The following is an 18,749-nucleotide window of genomic DNA, read 5'->3' on the forward strand; positions in this document are numbered from 1 at the left end:
TCCAAATACCAGCTGTCACAGAGTAATACCACTGCCATGGTAATCGCAACGACAAAAACTCTTAGCTGTCCATGGAGACAGGGTCTTAACCGAGCCTGGATAAAAATCGAGGCAATTTCCTCCGGCAAATTACAGGAGTTCGACACTAACGATGCTATTTCTCCATTCTTAAAATCACACGGGAATACAGCTTTCTGTGCATTACGCACACCATGGAAAATTATTTAGTGTTTCGTTGTCAGCTTTTTCAGAAAATCACATTGATTACTGTCATCAATATCTTAGTCGCCACTGGACCGTGGCAGTGAAAATTCTATTAGTTTAGGGACATGTCGGCCGACAGGCTGATTGATCAGAGGAGACCCGGGTTGTAATCCTTGGCAAGTTTTAATTGAAACCAAAATGGGTATTACCATGAATAATTGAACCAAATCTTGGATGAAGCCTTGTTCAGGAGATTTCTGTCTTTATTACCAGGATTCATGCCCACGGAATCAAGTCTACTAACCAGGAATCAGATACTTGTCACGGGTCACATAAAAAATTCAATTTTGGCTTGAAGAAAATAGAAAGCGATTTCCTTACTTCACATTCCAAAACGTTTTTCACAGGCGACCACGCCAAGCTACAAGACATTATTGCTCATGGAAGCATCTAATCACAGGGACAGATACCAAGGAAAATGTCTTGAATGTTCAACACAGCAAAATTTCACATTTACAAAAGTACATTAAGTTTGAATCTAAATAAGAAGGTAATGTCCCACACCTTTGGCACACTACACCGACGTCCTAAACAAATCTACCAAGATAGATGAGGCAACTTCGAATTCAAACATGAACAATATTTCTGTAAAATAATTAGGTTAGACATGGAACCACTTTAAGCACAACTTCAACAAAATGAAAATCAGTCAAATTACATGAAACAGAACCATTATAATTGAAATTAGCTCTCTTCTAAAGAAACTTGTGGTTGACTTCACATGTTTCATATGGCTTGTCTTGAAGTGTCCAGGCTTCCGTAGACAAAGATGAACACATTTATTATTAATGAAGAGAATAATCTCGTGTTCCGTGGTGCGACACAAGCCATGTAATTATCACAAGTGTCATCTTTTCAATCAATGCAAGAATACTTTTCCTCGTCACAGTGCAATTCTTCATGATTGATGAAAATATTTTTTTGAAAATATCAACATTTTGCCAACTTTGGTGACAAAGTTTGTTAGCGTTCTTTTGACATTCCTCAATTTTGCAGTAACAGATCTCATTACAACTTGAGAAGCTGCATGAATTACTTTCTGGGATAAAACTTCAGTTCTGAGTAGAAATATTTCTCCTTCAGTTCATATGACTGAATATTGAAATGTAGCAATGCATCTCAATTCCCCATCACAGCAGAGATACACAAGATAGTCCATAGCTGTGAGTGGGTATGATTTCACGCTGCGTTTAGCACTATTCCAGCAACATCACGGCTGGGGGACACCTGAAATGGGCTTCACATATTGGACCCATGTGGGGAATCAAACCCTGGCCTTTGGCGTGACAAGCGACTGCCTTAACCATGAGGCTACCCCACCGTCCCTTGACGTGTACCACGAGCACAGACCTAAAGTCTGGCTGTGACCGCCTGGTGTCATCATAGTGTAGCAGGGCGTGGAGTCATCCCACAGATGACATTCTTACCTTGTCAGCTTGCTGACGAGGTTAACCTATCTTGTCATGTGGACAAGGCGTCCGACCTCAGATCAGAAGGTCCGTAGTTCGAAGCCCATCACGGGACTCGGAAGTTCTAAGGGAGTTACATTGGCGCCCAACGTGGGGTTGAGCACGTTCATACTAAATTTGAGCAGACTAAGCCTCAGTACCCTACTATGCGGCCCGGGACGTGCCTTCTGTTGATGGGGGAGTATGTAGCAGGGCGTGGAGTCATCCCACAGATGACATCCTTACCTTGTCAGCTTGCGGATGCAGTTAACCTCTTTGGTCATGTGGACAAGGCGTCTGATCTCGGATCAGAAGGTCCGTGGTTTGAATCCCATCACGGGACTTGGAAATTTTATAGCTGCTACAACAGCAACTGTAATGAATTGTCTGTGAACCCCTGGCATCACCATGGTAACTAGTCTACGGCATACTGTGACCCCTGGTGTCATCAGCACATATTGGTGACTGTATGTTATTGTATTTGTATGCTTTTATTTCAGACTGATTCTCTATTTAACTGCTGTGTCCCGACTAAAATATGAAAAACAATGCTTTGGCTTTTAAGCAACAATTGTTTTTAAATAACCATAGATTCTCCCTTCACGTGAGGTCTTTCCCACAAGCTACACAGAGCCTGAATGTGTCTGCTGATGATTGTGAGCTCTCTCCCACAAGCTACACAGAGCCTGAATGTGTCTGCTGATGATTGTGAGCTCTCTCCCACAAGCTACACAGAGCCTGAATGTGTCTGCTGATGATTGTGAGCTCTCTCCCACAAGCTACACAGAGCCTGAATGTGTCTGCTGATGATTGTGAATGGATTTGAACTACAGGCATATTTTACCTTTCACGACAGACTACAGAGTAATTACAGACCTAGGTTCTTGCCTGTCCCACACCCATCAAGCCTCAGTTGTTTTAGGAATTAAATCTTAATGTCAATTTGAAAATCAACATTTTGTGACAAACTCAGATTTTCATTACAATCCCTTGTACAGGTTTTGCCTCTACTTGATCACAAAAAAGATTTACTTTTTAACCATTCACAAGAATCAAAGAGAAGAAAGCTCCAGAAAACCAATAACCAAAGATAGTTGATTGAACATTTTGGCCAAGATTGTTACATTATTTGAAATGTACACATTCAAACAAAATAACGTACAAAAGAATCGTATCTTATTTGGTTTAAACTTGGCTCAGCCACACTGTAATTCTGTCACATTAATCTGTGGAATGTTTGACCCACTCAAAGAACAGAACATGGTACCCAGGAGCAGTGACTGGACATTGGAACCAAGGGTTCTTGGCGTCACAATGTTGACAGAATCCAATCAGAGGATAATGGTTAATATCTGACCCATGAAAGCCATTAACTGCATCCTATCTGGAAGGCACTCGAATGTCAGCAACGTCATCACTGGTGACACAGCAAGAGATCAAGAACTATCTTCTCATACCTTCCTTGATAATGTAGCAATGGCGTTCTGGAAGTGATTTTATCTTCATTTACAGATCAAGAACTATCTTAAATAGTGGTTGATAACATGGTCAAGTCTGGACCAGACAAACCAGTGGTTGATATCATGGACATCTTCCTGTCCTTCCTTAGTTTGGACAAGAATATCTTTCTTAAAAGTCACATAGATTTATCTCATCAGCAAAAAACAGTGAGCCAGCGACTTTGGTTCAGCCTACAAGTGTTTCACTTATATCACTGCATGAGCTTAACGTGGGAAACAATGTTGCTGGTCGTAGATGACCACTTGGTGAAATCCACAACATAGGTACGGTCCTGACAAACCCAGAAACAACATCAGGACAAAACTTAGATTCAAACCAATTATCCTAGGTTTCTAAGATGACTAAGGAATGCAACTCCACAGAGAACTACCCTAGCCTTATGTGGCAGACATAACATCTCTCCATCAATACTTACATAATGTACAAATATCATCGACATAAAAGCCTTCTTAGAAATGTTATTTTCTCCCAACAATTCCGACCATACACCAACAGAATTAGTTAATGCTGACTCAGCACATTGAGTTGAAGCCTCAGGGCCTCTGTACCGGGAGCCTGATGGATCCAACACCACAATTGATGGCAAGGTAATTGCAGACAGAATTCTTCACAAGACATAGAATAATGCACATATTTCAGAACACAAAAACACACATCCAATAAGAATGTCACTTACATCATTGATGTCTAAATTACAACTCCCCAAAGAATCCCCATTTCCAACTTGTAGCATCCAGATGGGACAAACCAGTGATGGTGATCACAGTCAGCATGTGCAGCAAGCCAAGCAGCCACGCATTAAATAACGGAAGTGCTAATCATCTAAACGAACCAAGTCAAAGCCAGTGAACATTCTACAGCCATGTTCGTTTGATGTGTTTAATCCAAGCAAAGATGCAGATGACACAATACTCAAAAAAAAAGTGTTCATCCAAGGGCAGAGATCCCAGAGCTTGACTGTTGTATCTCCATGACAACCTAGCGCAATCCTGTTCAGGAGCAACTTGTTGAGAAGTAGAACACAAAATAAATAAAAAATTATGTGCAATACATGATGAACTTCAAGAGACAGTGCAAATATGTTCGTTATAACCAGATTTCACTTCTTGATAAAAGTGTTCACAATGCTTAGTGGAAAATAATTAAGTCCAGAGTCGCAATTTATCAGCATCAACAGATCCATTTCATGGCTGAAATACACAATATTCACTCAGATTCCACAGTCAGAATGAAATGTTTACACGCAATGTTCACTTAGACTCCCTAACTAATTGTGTGAGCTTCGACTGTCAGCGTCTTGGTGTCTGCAATACAACCGTACTTTGTTGGACAGTCAATCTGATGTAGAGGTATCATATGACTGCTGGTTCTGTAGTAGAGTCACTTGCACCAAGTTATCAGAACATCACTTGTCAAGTCAGTAGAACATCACTTATCAAGTCAGTAGAACATCACTTGTCAAGTCAGTAGAAAATCACTTGCATCAAGTCAGCAGAACATCACTTGTCAAATCAGCAGATCACTTGTCAAGTCAGTAGAACATCACTTGTCAAGTCAGCAGCACATCACTTGTCAAGTCAGTAGAACATCACTTGCATCAAGTCAGCAGAACATCACTTGTCAAGTCAGCAGCACATCACTTGTCAAGTCAGTAGAACATCACTTGCGTCAAGTCAGCAGAACATCACTTGCATCAAGTCAGCAGAACATCACTTGTCAAATCAGCAGCACATCACTTGTCAAGTCAGTAGAACATCACTTGCGTCAAGTCAGTAGAACATCACTTGCGTCAAGTCAGCAGAACATCACTTGTCAAATCAGCAGTAGATCACTTGTCAAGTCAGCAGAACATCACTTGCATCAAGTCAGCAGAACATCACTTGTCAAATCAGCAGAAGATCACTTGCGTCAAGTCAGCAGAACATCACTTGTCAAGTCAGCAGAACATCACTTGCATCAAGTCAGCAGAACATCACTTGTCAAGTCAGCAGAACATCACTTGTCAAGTCAGTAGAACATCACTTGCATCAAGTCAGCAGAACATCACTTGTCAAGTCAGCAGAACATCACTTGTCAAGTCAGCAGAACATCACTTGTCAAGTCAGCAGAACATCACTTGTCAAGTCAGTAGAACATCACTTGCATCAAGTCAGCAGAACATCACTTGTCAAGTCAGCAGAACATCACTTGTCAAGTCAGTAGAACATCACTTGCATCAAGTCAGCAGAACATCACTTGTCAAGTCAGCAGAACATCACTTGTCAAGTCAGCAGAACATCACTTGTCAAGTCAGCAGAACATCACTTGTCAAGTCAGCAGAACATCACTTGTCAAGTCAGCAGCACATCACTTGTCAAGTCAGTAGAACATCACTTGCATCAAGTCAGTAGAACATCACTTGTCAAGTCAGCAGAACATCACTTGTCAAGTCAGCAGAACATCACTTGTCAAGTCAGTAGAACATCACTTGCATGAAGTCAGCAGAACATCACTTGTCAAGTCAGTAGAACAGCACTTGCATGAAGTCAGTAGAACATCATTTGCATTAAGTCAGCAGATCATCACTTGTCAAGTCAGCAGAACATCACTTGTCAAGTCAGTAGAACATCACTTGTCAAGTCAGTAGAACATTACTTGCATCAAGTCAGCAGAACATCACTTGTCAAGCCAGCAGAACATCACTTGTCAAGTCAGTAGAACATCACTTGTCAAGTCAGTAGAACATCACTTGCATGAAGTCAGTAGAACATCATTTGCATCAAGTGAGTAGAACATCACTTGTCAAGTCAGTAGAACATCACTTGTCAAGTCAGCAGAACATCACTTGTCAAGTCAGCAGAACATCACTTGTCAAGTCAGTAGAACATCACTTGTCAAGTCAGTAGAACATCACTTGCATCAAGTCAGCAGAACATCACTTGTCAAATCAGCAGAAGATCACTTGTCAAGTCAGCAGAACATCACTTGTCAAGTCAGTAGAACATCACTTGTCAAGTCAGTAGAACATCACTTGCATCAAGTCAGCAGAACATCACTTGTCAAGTCAGCAGAACATCACTTGTCAAGTCAGCAGAACATCACTTGTCAAGTCAGTAGAACATCACTTGCATCAAGTCAGTAGAACATCACTTGCATCAAGTCAGCAGAACACCACTTTCACTTAGAACTCGTCCCCAGGCAACTATTATAGGTCGGGTGGCTGACTGCTGACCGCTGGAGTCAGTGTCCTGGACTTCCACAGCTACATTAGTTCACCTTCATCCCATGACACAACCAGGAATGTGGATATGCAAAGCCAGCCCTACTGTCTTGAATCTATCTACAACCAGCCAAACAACAGAATACATTGATTCTCTAAGTTCTCTGACCATTTGTAATATCTTGCTTTAACTTTGTTAACTTTGAGTAATTATTATAGATTCTACATCAATAATTAAGTAGAGTAGAGGTCATATAAACAGACATTCAAAATACAGTTGTAGTTTTCTTTGAAAATGTACTTGAAGAGCTATCGATAAACCTGCTTATTGAGCCTCAGAGGTTAATTTTACCCTTGGCCAACATGCTAATTCCTTCACAACATCCAATTTTACATCTTCCTTTGGCAATTACTTTGTGAATCACTTTGTCAATGGATCTGGTGACCTGAAACTTCACAGTGCTGAAAGAAATTAAGATTTGTTAACAAATGTTCCATTGTTCCCCCCACTGAGTCTGTTAACTGATATTACTCATGGAAAACCTTCAGAGAAGGTCATTGTGGGAAGGGAAGTAATCAAGAGATGACTTGAGCATTTAATTTTTTTTCTTAAAGTGTACTTTTATTTCCACAATTATTAAACCACAATCCTTTGTTTGAGCAAAAGTCTGTAAATCAAGAGATCAAAGCTTGAGGCCTCATGTCAAAAATATAAGTGTCAGGTTACTTGATTTAGTACCTGTTAATATTCATGGGCGGTGGGGTAGCCTAGTGGTTAAAGCGTTCACTCATCCCAGCTGAAGACCAGGGTTTGATTCCCGACATGTTTTTTTTGTGTTGTGTGTGGCATGTAACATACATAGTGGATATATTCAATGAGTAAAATATAGTCATAACAAAGAATTTATGTTCAGTAACAATAACAACTCACATCTGTAGTCTGTAAACACTATTCCAAGTGGCCTCTATTGCCCCAAAATGTTTATTTTTCCAGGAGTTGTAATGACAATCTTGTCATCTGATAATCTTCTCTTACTTTATTGTTGTCAATAAGCATTATTTTTTAAGAAATCCTATAATTTAAGACAGTAAACTACATTTATAATGATCCCGCTTATAACGAACTGACAGATATAACAAACTTATTATTTGGTCCCAGCCATTTGCTGTGTTTGTGCTGTATATATGCATAAAACGAACTGCGGTTATAACAAACTAAAATTAGAGGTCACTTTGAGTTTGTTCTAACCGTAATTTACTGAATGTAGAAGTTTTGCTATTATTTTAAGCAATCTTAATTCAAAAGCAACAAGTCATTTTAAAGTGATGCATTGAAGTTCAGGGTTCAACATCATGTAAGTCAAACAAAATTCTGGAAGGACGAGAGACATGCTCATGTGGACAACCAATTTAACCAATCGAAATGCAGAAACTCTTCAGCAGATCCTTTCTGTTGACATGTAAAAATAAAACTTAATTTCTGACCCTGAAATTGTATTTCAGAGCATGTTTCTCAAATCAATAACATTACACTTAATGACTGCCAGGCATTGCCCGTAAATCACAACAGATTACAAAAATCATGTGTTATTATTAAATTACTTGTTTGCATGTTTAAGAGGTTTGATAAGAACTTCAGTGCTGAAACATTTCAACAAAGCAGAATCACAGACATGGGCCTGACCAGAAGAACTCTCCACACAAGCTGGAGTCTTCTCCACGGAGTAGTCCACACCCACATAGCATAGCATCTGGTCAGGGCAATATAAGGGAGGCAAAGACAGTCCCCATACACAACTGTGATACTAAAAGTTAGATCCCCAAACTTATCTTTAAAAAGACAGCAAAAAACATTGACTCTGCAGACTCTTCCAACATGTGAGCAGAGCACACTTTACTGTGTGAATGTTGGTGCTATACAAGCGCATATATTATTATTATCATCATGATCATAACTATCATCATTATTACCCAAATGGTAAGCACAGTAGCGATGACGTGCACTGTGACCCTGGTGAAGACACAAGGTGCAAGTGTGTGTGACATGGACCATAGCATGGCGTTTAGTCTGTAAACACTATTCCAAGTGAACCCTGATCACAGTGAGCGAGTGAGTAAATAATGTCACATCGGCCACACTTCAGCTGTACCGTGGCCAGTAACAGCCTGGGTCTTCCTTCTACATGGCCAGGGGCGGTGGGGTAGCCTAGTGGATAAAGCGTTCACACATCACGCTGTAGGCCAGGTTCGATTTCTCACCTGGATACAATATGTGAAGCCCATTTCTGACGCCCCCGCCGTGATATTGCTGGAATATCGCTTAAAGTGGCGTCAAACCATACTCACTCATGTATTCATGACCATACACAAAGACCTTTTTCTTCAGAATTGTTTGACAGCATTGACTTTGGACCAAGTATTCGTCAGCAATGGCTCTCTGAGGTCCTGTCTCTTTACCTTTAGCCTGCTGAATTGTTTTCACACTTCTTAGCCCTGCCTGCTGGATTAATTTTAGCATAAGGCGCTGTAAAGAGGGTGGGTGATTTCAAACAGTTGGTGCTTGATTATATAAGGGCCAATTGAAGAAATATTTTGCACATTTATTCCTGATAGAAAAATACACATTACTATGTAAAAAAATCCTGATGTATTCAATCATACCAAGGTTAAGACCAAAACAAACACAAAATTTGTAAATTTTTGTGATCTTGCCTGAATTACGTCATTGAAGGTGGTTTACATTTCATGTTAGGAACCTTTTTAAATCATTAAATTTGTGCAAATTGATTTCAATAATCAGATCTCCGATATCTTAATTATAACTGAGTATAAATTCGATGGTTTTTATGGTAAATAACAGAGCGATGGTAAATCATGAACCATTTCTGTAAATTTATTATCCTTACGTTAAACAGAAAAAAAACGACCTTTCACGAACTTTGACCAACCACTGAAATGACAAACGTCAGCCAATTAGAAAGCAGCTTTCTTGAGCTTTACGGAACTCGTTTCAACCTGGCGACTTCCATTTCAGAATACGCTTGAAAAATATGTAGGCACAGTTTACGATTAAAATTTTGAAAACTGAACAAACGAACATTCCGTTCAAATGTTTGACCCACGGAAGCGAGAGATAAACGATAATTTTGACGGAATCAGTCGTACGGGCCGTAACTGTCGTTCGGAATGACCCGTGTTAACGTTTTCGTGGTTGCATGATGAGAAAACACATTCCGACTGTCACTTTCATGATCTGGTAAGCGACGCTTTGATTGGTTGTATGAAAGGTCATTCTGACGTGACCTGTAATGGGATGTCCTCAGATCTTTGTTTAGCTTGCCATAATCCTCATAAAAAGGTCTCTGTCAAAAGCACAGTCCAATGTACAAGCCTGTCTGTATCAGTGAGTGAGTGAGTGACCTTTGTTTTACGTCGTTTTCAGCAATATTCCAGCAATATCATGGCAGGGGACAACAGAAATGGGCTTCACACAGTGTACCCATGTCAGGAATCGAACCCGGGTCTTTGGCGAAATGTTCTCACTGGTTAAATGATTCGAACCCAACCTCATTTCAAGCAAGTGTTCATTACCTCAGGCCTCCTGGGGCAAGGAGAGAAATCAGGGAAATGGCATGTTTAAAGTGAGGTGAAATGGGGTTTTTCATCGCATCCAAAATTATTTCACTTATATAGCGACTTGCATGCAAGTATGTGGGTCTGTGTGTGTGTGGCTGCTTGTATTAGCACAGATTAATGCCGATTTTATAGTGCTAACCCAGTGAGATACCACGCCACAATTTAACATGAATACCCCACTCAAACACAGTATACTCACTCAGACTCTGGGCTGACCAGTCCTTGTTTGAGCCCTTAATGCCGAGCGCCAGACAGGGTAACAACAAGTACCATCTTTTAACGATGGAACCAGGGATGGAACCCCAGACCTTCCACTCTCTAGGCAGAATCTATCACTAGACCACGGAGGCGGTACCATCAGTTACAGTGAGATTTAATCAACATATGTTAACAAGCCAAAGTAACAATTCCCATTGTCCCTCCACTACTGTTTTCAGACAACATAGTTCAGAGAGCCAATCAATCATAGCCACATTATTTTTTAAGTGTCAGTCTTCCATGTATGATCTTATACTGGAGTATTTACATAGAAATTGAAATTCCCCCACACTGCTTATCGAACATCTAAATCTAGGCATGAAAGTGTTTCACAGATTGACCAGCTTCAAGGCTTACATCACAGATTGATCACTACGATCGATTTTCATGAAAACATGAACAGTTCATAAACATAGCACTTACTGCATTACATGACAAGGTAACACTAAGATCAGGACCTGCTTGCACAAAGCAATCTTAGCGCTAAGATGATCGTAACTCCCATACTTTAACATAGGCTTACAATAGTCTTAGCACTTGGATCGCTTTGTGCAAGTGGGCACAGGTCATAAATAATTCCTTAAATATCCACAGAAAGTCAAAGACAAATGATTAGTTATTTTACACATTTTGTCCTAATTCCACAACAAATTATTTGTTCATTCAAAAGCGTTTTGTTTTGTTTTTTCATATTCTAAAACGAAATCTTTATAAAAACGTGTTCAAAAATTAAATTCTCATAAATTTAAGACTGTATTACAAAATGCATTACCCACTCATAAAACAATGGTGACACTGGGTTCTCATTTGATATTTAAGGCTTGTCAGCCAGTAAATAACTTTTTAATATTAAGTCAATCAATTATTTTCAAAATATTTTTTTAGCTCCAGAATGTGACAAGTCCACTAAACGCATGAGTACTTGCAGCCACTCATTCGGGTCAGTGTGGCAGTCAGGAACAGCACTTTATCATTGTCCTGTCAGTTGTCCTTCCTTGCATCCTTCCTCACTTTGGTGGCTTGGCAGTTGGACTTGGACACCTCATCTAATGACGACACATGTTCAACTGTCCATTAACTTTCTACTCCTCTCTCATAAAGTAACATGGAGGTTTTACAGCAGCAATTATAAATGACTCGTTCTTGCTGCAGGATGAACAAACTAAATTGAAAAAGCTTCCATCACATTTTTCAAACTCAACTTTAACCCTGTAGAAGGATTTCATCTTAGAGCCTAGTTTCTTTAATAAAACACTACAAGTTATACTTTCTTGATACCCATGTACTTATTCCCCACCTCAACTACTATAATGGGCCATATCTTCATGTAATGTCCAGTCCTGGTATCACCAACTCATGTCCTTATTCCCCTCCTCAACATTCTATAATGGGCCATATCTTCATGTAATGTCCAGTCCTGGTAGAACCAACTCATGTCCTTATTCCCCTCCTCAACATGCTATAAAGGGCCATATCTTCATGTAATGTCTAGTCCTGGTATCACCAACTCATGTCCTTATTCCCCTCCTCAACATGCTATAATGGGCCATATCTTAATGTAATGTACAGTCCTGGTATCACCAACTCATGTCCTTATTCCCCTCCTCAACATTCTATAATGGGCCATATCTTCATGTAATGTCCAGTCCTGGTATCACCAACTCATGTCCTTATTCCACTCCTCAACATCCTATAATGGGCCACATCTTCATGTAATGTACAGTCCTGGTATCACCAACTCATGTCCTTATTTCCCTCCTCAACATACTATAATGGGCCATATCTTCATGTAATGTCCAGTCCTTCTATCACCAACTCATGTCCTTATTCCCCTCCTCAACATGCTATAATGGGCCATATCTTCATGTAATGTACAGTCCTGGTATCACCAACTCATGTCCTTATTCCCCTCCTCAACATGCTATAATGGGCCATATCTTCATGTAATGTCCAGTCCTGGTATCACCAACTCATGTCCTTATTCCCCTCCTCAACATGCTATAATGGGCCATATCTTCATGTAATGTACAGTCCTGGTATCACCAACTCATGTCCTTATTCCCCTCCTGACAACATGCTATAATGGGCCATATCTTCATGTAATGTACAGTCCTGGTATCACCAACTCATGTCCTTATTCCCCTCCTCAACATGCTATAATGGGCCATATCTTCATGTTATGTCCAGTCCTGGTATCACCAACTCATGTCCTTATTCCCCTCCTCAACATGCTATAATGGGCCATATCTTCATGTTATGTCCAGTCCTGGTATCACCAACTCATGTCCTTATTCCCCACCTCCATGTTATAATGGGCCATATTTTCATGTAATGTACAGTCCTGGTAGAACCAACCCATGTACTTATTCCCCACCTCAACATGCTATAATGGGCCATATCTTCATGTTATGTCCAGTTCCATCAGGACAAAGCTGACCTCTTGCTGCCCATGGCCGCAGGCTCCTGTAGCTTCACAGCCCATATTTGATGTCACAAAGAGACAGCGTTGCCGCCTCCTCTCTATTCAGTCTCTATTGATCCTGGCCACTTGACAAACAATAGCAGCTAATTGCCAGGGACACTTCTCCTGCAGTGGGGGTGTACTACAAAACTTGTGCATCTGATATTGAAAGACCTGCTGAGTTTCGTGCAACCTTTACAAGTCTGCACAGAGAGAAATTGGTCATTTACGTGTGGAATTTCCTGCTAAAAGCATTTATTCAGCTCAATTTTCTCAATTTTATTTCACTTCAAAGTTAATGGAGGTCTCTGGGCTTTTTGTTATTCAAAGTTTGAAAGTCTTCTACAGGTGAGCAATGACACGTGAGTAGACAGGCATACCTCCAGCATATACAGCAAAAACAAAAAATGCAATGTAGATTGTTGGCTCAAACAACAGTTTGGAAATAAGCTCTCAGAATTAAAAAATTGAAGATCTATCGTATTGAACGGATGAGGCAAATGAGTCAGGTTATTTCTCCAGCCAGCTACTGAGCTTCATCAAGTAGAAACACAATTCTCCTCATGTTTTGTTGAGAACGCTAAGTCTCCTTTCATTACCCCCATTCCTCCCCCCCCCCCCCCCTCCTCCCTTCCCCCACTTAACCATAATGGTGGTATTAGGTGCATAAATTACCATTCTATTACACTGAAATTGTAAGGCAAGGTCAACAAACTCTTTGCCATGAATCATCTCAAGTTTCCATGGTTACTAGACTTGGCAGCAGATTACTATCCTAATTATAACTTAGTGATTGTATTAATAGTTTCAATAATCTCCAGAAACAAAATGGCTGAAAAAATAAACAGAATTCTATGAAAGTATCAATAGCTTCAATATTCTAAGACAAATTAATGACTTTCAAAAAAATATCCCAATTCATCGATCAACGATGACGGAACTCATCAATAACGATGAAAACACAAAGAAGGGGACTATCATATGTCCAGATCGGAAGGACCGCATCCCGCCTGATGGAACACAGGTCAAGCCGAGCCATCACGGATGTCATCAATTCAAAAGATGGAGCAGTTCTTAAGCTACCAATAACACATCATACAGAATGTCAAACAGACTTCCTACATCAAGCCTACCGAGTGGACCAGTAGATTGAACAGGGATGTATCATTTGCAACCTCTCTCACTCGCTTTGATCCTGTCAAGGCACGTGTTTGTATCACGTAACAGAAGTCATACAACCATTTGCAGTTTTTTTATGCTGTCGCTTTGGCATCACTTCACATTGTACAAAACTGAAGTCGTACATGGTTAAAAAACTGCACATTTTTCTGTTATGTTCTTAGAAACTTTGCTAATTCAAAATCTGTCTCGTTTTCCATTGAGACAAGAACAAAGTGATCACAGATCTATCTTGTTATTAAAGACAAGAATTTTGTATTAACAAATTTATCTTGTTATCCATTAGGACAAGAGTTATGTGATATCCATCAAGACATTAGGAATAATACTATGTGATAACAGATGTATCATGTTATCGAGACAATAATTGTGTGATAACAGATTTATCTTGTTATCCATCCAGAAAAGCATTGTGGGATAAGAGACATATTTCCTTGTCCTTGAAGAATTTCTTTGAAGAGCCTTTCTGTGAGTGAGTGAGTGAGTTGGGTTTAACGCCGCTTGAGTATTCCAGTTATATCGCGGCGTGTCGGCTTAATGTGGGAGGAAAGCCCGAAGTGATGCATGTCTCAGACGTTTACCACTTCAGTGAAATCCACAAGTACAGGTATGGTGCTGACAAACCTAAAAACATAATTGGGGGCGAACCGGGGTTCGAACCCACAATCATAGGTTTCTTCATGCCCAAGGGACGCAACTCTGCACAGCAAATCACAGGGGCTTAGACGACTGGGCCACCCTTGCCCCCATCTGTCATTGACCCTTTCTGTGATTTGAGTGATCACATACTGTGACTATTAATTTAACATCTTAAGTCATTACTACCACAATTCATTAACAATATATACCGGTACTGTAAATTTAATAAGAAGCAATTGTATGCCTAACTTCCCCTGTATGCCTAGCTTCCCCTGTACGCCTAGCTTCCCCTGTACGCCAAACTTCCTCTGTATGCCCAACTTCCCCTGTATGCCCAACTTCCTCTGTATGCCCAACTTCCCCTGTACACCCAACTTCCCCTGTATGCCCAACTTCCCCTGTACGCCCAACTTCCCCTGTACGCCCAACTTCCCCTGTACGCCTAACTTCCCCTGTATGCCCAACTTCGCCTGTATGCCTAACTTCCCCTGTACACCCAACTTCCCCTGTATGCCTAACTTCCCCTGTACGTGTAGCTTCCCCTGTACACCTAACTTCCCCGGTACGTGTAGCTTCCCCTGTACACCTAACTTCCCCTGTACAATGTGTTGAGAGCCATGAAGAGCTGGGGTAGAAAAGGTCTTCAGCAACCCATGCTTGCTGTAAAAGGGGACTATGCTTGTCATAAGAGGTAACTAATGTGATCGGGTGGTCAGACTTGTTGACTTGGTTGATGGGGCATTGTATCCCAATTGCCTGGATCGATCTCATGATGTCAATCACTGTATTGTCTGAACCAGACTTGATTATTTACAGACCGCTGTCATATAGCTTGAATATTGCTGAGTGCGGCAATAAACAACAAACCAACCAAACCAAAAGCATGTTAAAGCCCTTGCCCATGATAAAACTGTGAAGTTGAGTATCGTGCTAGATCGCCAGATGAAAGGCTGCCTCATCTGGAGCCATCACTAATACCTCCACAGTAACCCCAGAGCTGCAAATGAAACCTGTTAAAAATAACTGTCCAATTAATTTCAAACGAGAAGGAGAATTTTAATCCGGTTTCAAGAAGCCACAGAGAGTCGGTTCAATATGGATGCATGCAATGGAAGGCAGTTTGTGAACTCTTGTAAGTAAAGTAAAGTTCTGTGTCAGCCAGCATGGTTATTTCAGTCCTCCATCTACAGGGATTGCTTCAGGAATTGAGATGTAACAAATGACAGCCGAGGTAATGGGTAGTAGGTCTGAGGTGAGCAAGTTGATCGCTGGGAGGCCGAGCTCTAAGGTCCAGATGGATGAAGAAGTGCTTCTCCTTTAGTTCCAAAAATAATGTTGTCATTTTTAATTTGTTGTGTTGTAAACTAAAACTTAAACTATCCTTTGATACTGAAATTATCTTAAGAAACATTTGTTACAAAGCTCCATCCTGACATTCTGCACGATACTCTTGCACAAAGAAGGGGACAGTATGTCAGTCTAGTGGATCAGGTGTTGGCTCATCCCACGGAAGGCCCTGGTTTGAATCCCCACATGAGTACAATGTAGGGCTGGGATGAGTCCAAGTTTACTGCCCAGGTACCCACCCCCCTATTACCCGACCCTACCCGGGTACCCACAACCCTATTACCCGACCCTACCCGGGGTACCCACACCCCTATTACCCGACCCTACCCGGGTACCCAACCCCCTATTACCCAACCCTACCTGGGTACCCGACACCCTATTACCCGACCCTACCCGGGTACCCACACCCCCTACCCGGGTACCGACACCCCTATTACCCGACCCTACCAAGGTACCCACACCCCTATTACCCGACCCTACCCGGGTACCCAACCCCCTATTACCCAACCCTACCCGGGTACCCGACACCCTATTACCCGACCCTACCCGGGTACCAACACCCCCTACCCGGGTACCCAACCCCCTATTACCCAACCCTACCCGGGTACCCGACACCCTATTACCCGACCCTACCCGGGTACCAACACCCCCTACCCGGGTACCCACACCCCTATTACCCGACCCTACCAAGGTACCCACACCCCTATTACCCGACCCTACCCGGGTACCCAACCCCCTATTACCCAACCCTACCCGGGTACCCGACACCCTATTACCCGACCCTACCCGGGTACCAACACCCCCTACCCGGGTACCCACACCCCTATTACCCGACCCTACCCGGGTACCCACACCCCTATTACCCTACCCTACCCGGGTACCCACACCCCTATTACCCAACCCTACCCGGCTACCCGCTGTTGGTGTCAAGAGATAGGGTCAAAATGTCTGATTGGGAATAGTTTGACAGTAGCCCTGGCAAAATGTATTTTGATACACGTATAAAACGATGTGGTCATGCATACACTCGACTGAAGTTTTATCTTTGTTCAAACATATATAAGACAGAAGAAATGCGAACATTAGAGACTTAAAATTGTTGTGTAACAATGTAGTTATAGTGAATTTTTGTCATGAAACAATATATCACGTGACTAACCACAGGTTTCGGGTAGTCCTGTAGGTACCCGGGCCCGACTCAGTACCCACCCAACCCGAGTACCCGAGTTACCCGTCCCAGCCCTAGTACAATGTATAGAGTCCATTTCTGGCGTCACCCACAGTGTTCTTGCTGGAATATTGCTAAACACAGCAATAAATTTGGCATAAACTTCGGCATGACTTCTCAGTTGGCCAGCAACATAAACTGGCATAAGTCTGGCATAGTACAAACAGACACGCACACACGCATGCACACGCACTTGGATGCACGTCACGACCAAAGTGAAATAGGAAATCCGAGGCAATGACTCCAGGCATATGAAGTCAGGGGATTTATACACAAATTATCAGCTTAGAACGACATCCTTTTATTCCAGATCTTAACTTCTGGTTTAATCCTAAATGTCCAAACAATTTTCTCAGTCACTGCTAGGATTAGCAGGATATCCTAGGACCAGACATGGGGAAATCCTTGTAATTTCAATAAAAGCTGTCATCAACAACCACAGCAACCAAGTCACAGAGCCTGACTGACAGATGCCCATTTCATGAGGTACTGCGACAAGCACGGGGGGCTGAGGATCACACAGGAGCCCCAAGGGAGTCATTGACATATTGTGAGGGAAGATATCATCATCACAAGCCTCCAATATGGTCCCTGCCTCAGCACTCTACAGTATGGAGGGATAGAAACGTTCATTTGGATTAAAGGGGCATTTCCATTTTTTTTCGCTTTTCTACAATTCAACAGCTTGCAAATGGTAGAGTGGTATTGGCCCACACACACCCTTCACATAGGGCGAAAGTGTGGGTGTATGAGTGAGACGTTGTGAGGTTAAACATTACCAAGGTTATTGCACTCATATAGTGACATGCATGCACGTATGTGAGGGGGACTGTTTGTAATAGTCAGAACTAGCCCACTCAGATACAATGCAGCAGTTTAACATGGACACACCACTCAGACACAGTATACTGACTCCGAGCCAACCAGTCCTTCTTTTAGCCTCTTAATGCCAAGCTCCAGGCAGGGCAACAAAAAGTACAATTTTTTTAAGTTTTCTGGTTTGACACTCACTCACTCACTCACTCACTCACTCACTCACTCACTCACTCACCCACCCACCCACCCACCCACCCACCCACTCACTCATCTTTTGAGGGGTACAGCTAGGTTGATATACATTATCAAATTTCAGTTTACAGACAAAGAAAGGGATTTGGGAATGACTTGAGTACACTCTCATGGAACCACCAACTGACTCGAGACTCGAGACCCGAGACCCGAGACCAGTCTCTGTCTAAATCCTCTATCATAAACTCTTCATTTAATATACAGGGGGGGTCGGGTAGCCTAGTGGTAAAAGTGTTCGCTCGTCACGCCGAAGACCCCCGATTCGATTCCCGACATGGATACAATGTGTGAAGCCCATTTCTGGTGTCCCCCGCCGTCATATTGCTGGAATATTGCTAAAAGCGGCGTAAAACCATACTCACTCACTCATTTAATATACAAACGTTTTTAAAAAAAATATGTCATTGAAACAGTTGTATAAAGGTGCATAAAATTACAGAATTAATCAGTAAACTTTCATATGTTTTCAGTTTGTGAATGAGGGCTACTTCAGACAAGGTC

The 18,749-nt window shown here is 41.7% G+C and overlaps 1 protein-coding gene across 4 annotated transcripts in view; it reads right to left on the bottom strand.

Annotated features, from left to right (window-relative positions):
• The window catches only part of LOC124136799 (MAGUK p55 subfamily member 7-like), a 113,195-nt gene that overhangs the window by 66,321 nt on the left and 28,125 nt on the right, over positions 1-18,749 (bottom strand). The window lies entirely within an intron of this gene.

Source organism: Haliotis rufescens, unplaced genomic scaffold (genome assembly GCF_023055435.1).
Source record: "Haliotis rufescens isolate VD_foot unplaced genomic scaffold, xgHalRufe1.0.p SCAF_31, whole genome shotgun sequence".
In the NCBI taxonomy this organism is placed as follows: domain Eukaryota; kingdom Metazoa; phylum Mollusca; class Gastropoda; order Lepetellida; family Haliotidae; genus Haliotis; species Haliotis rufescens.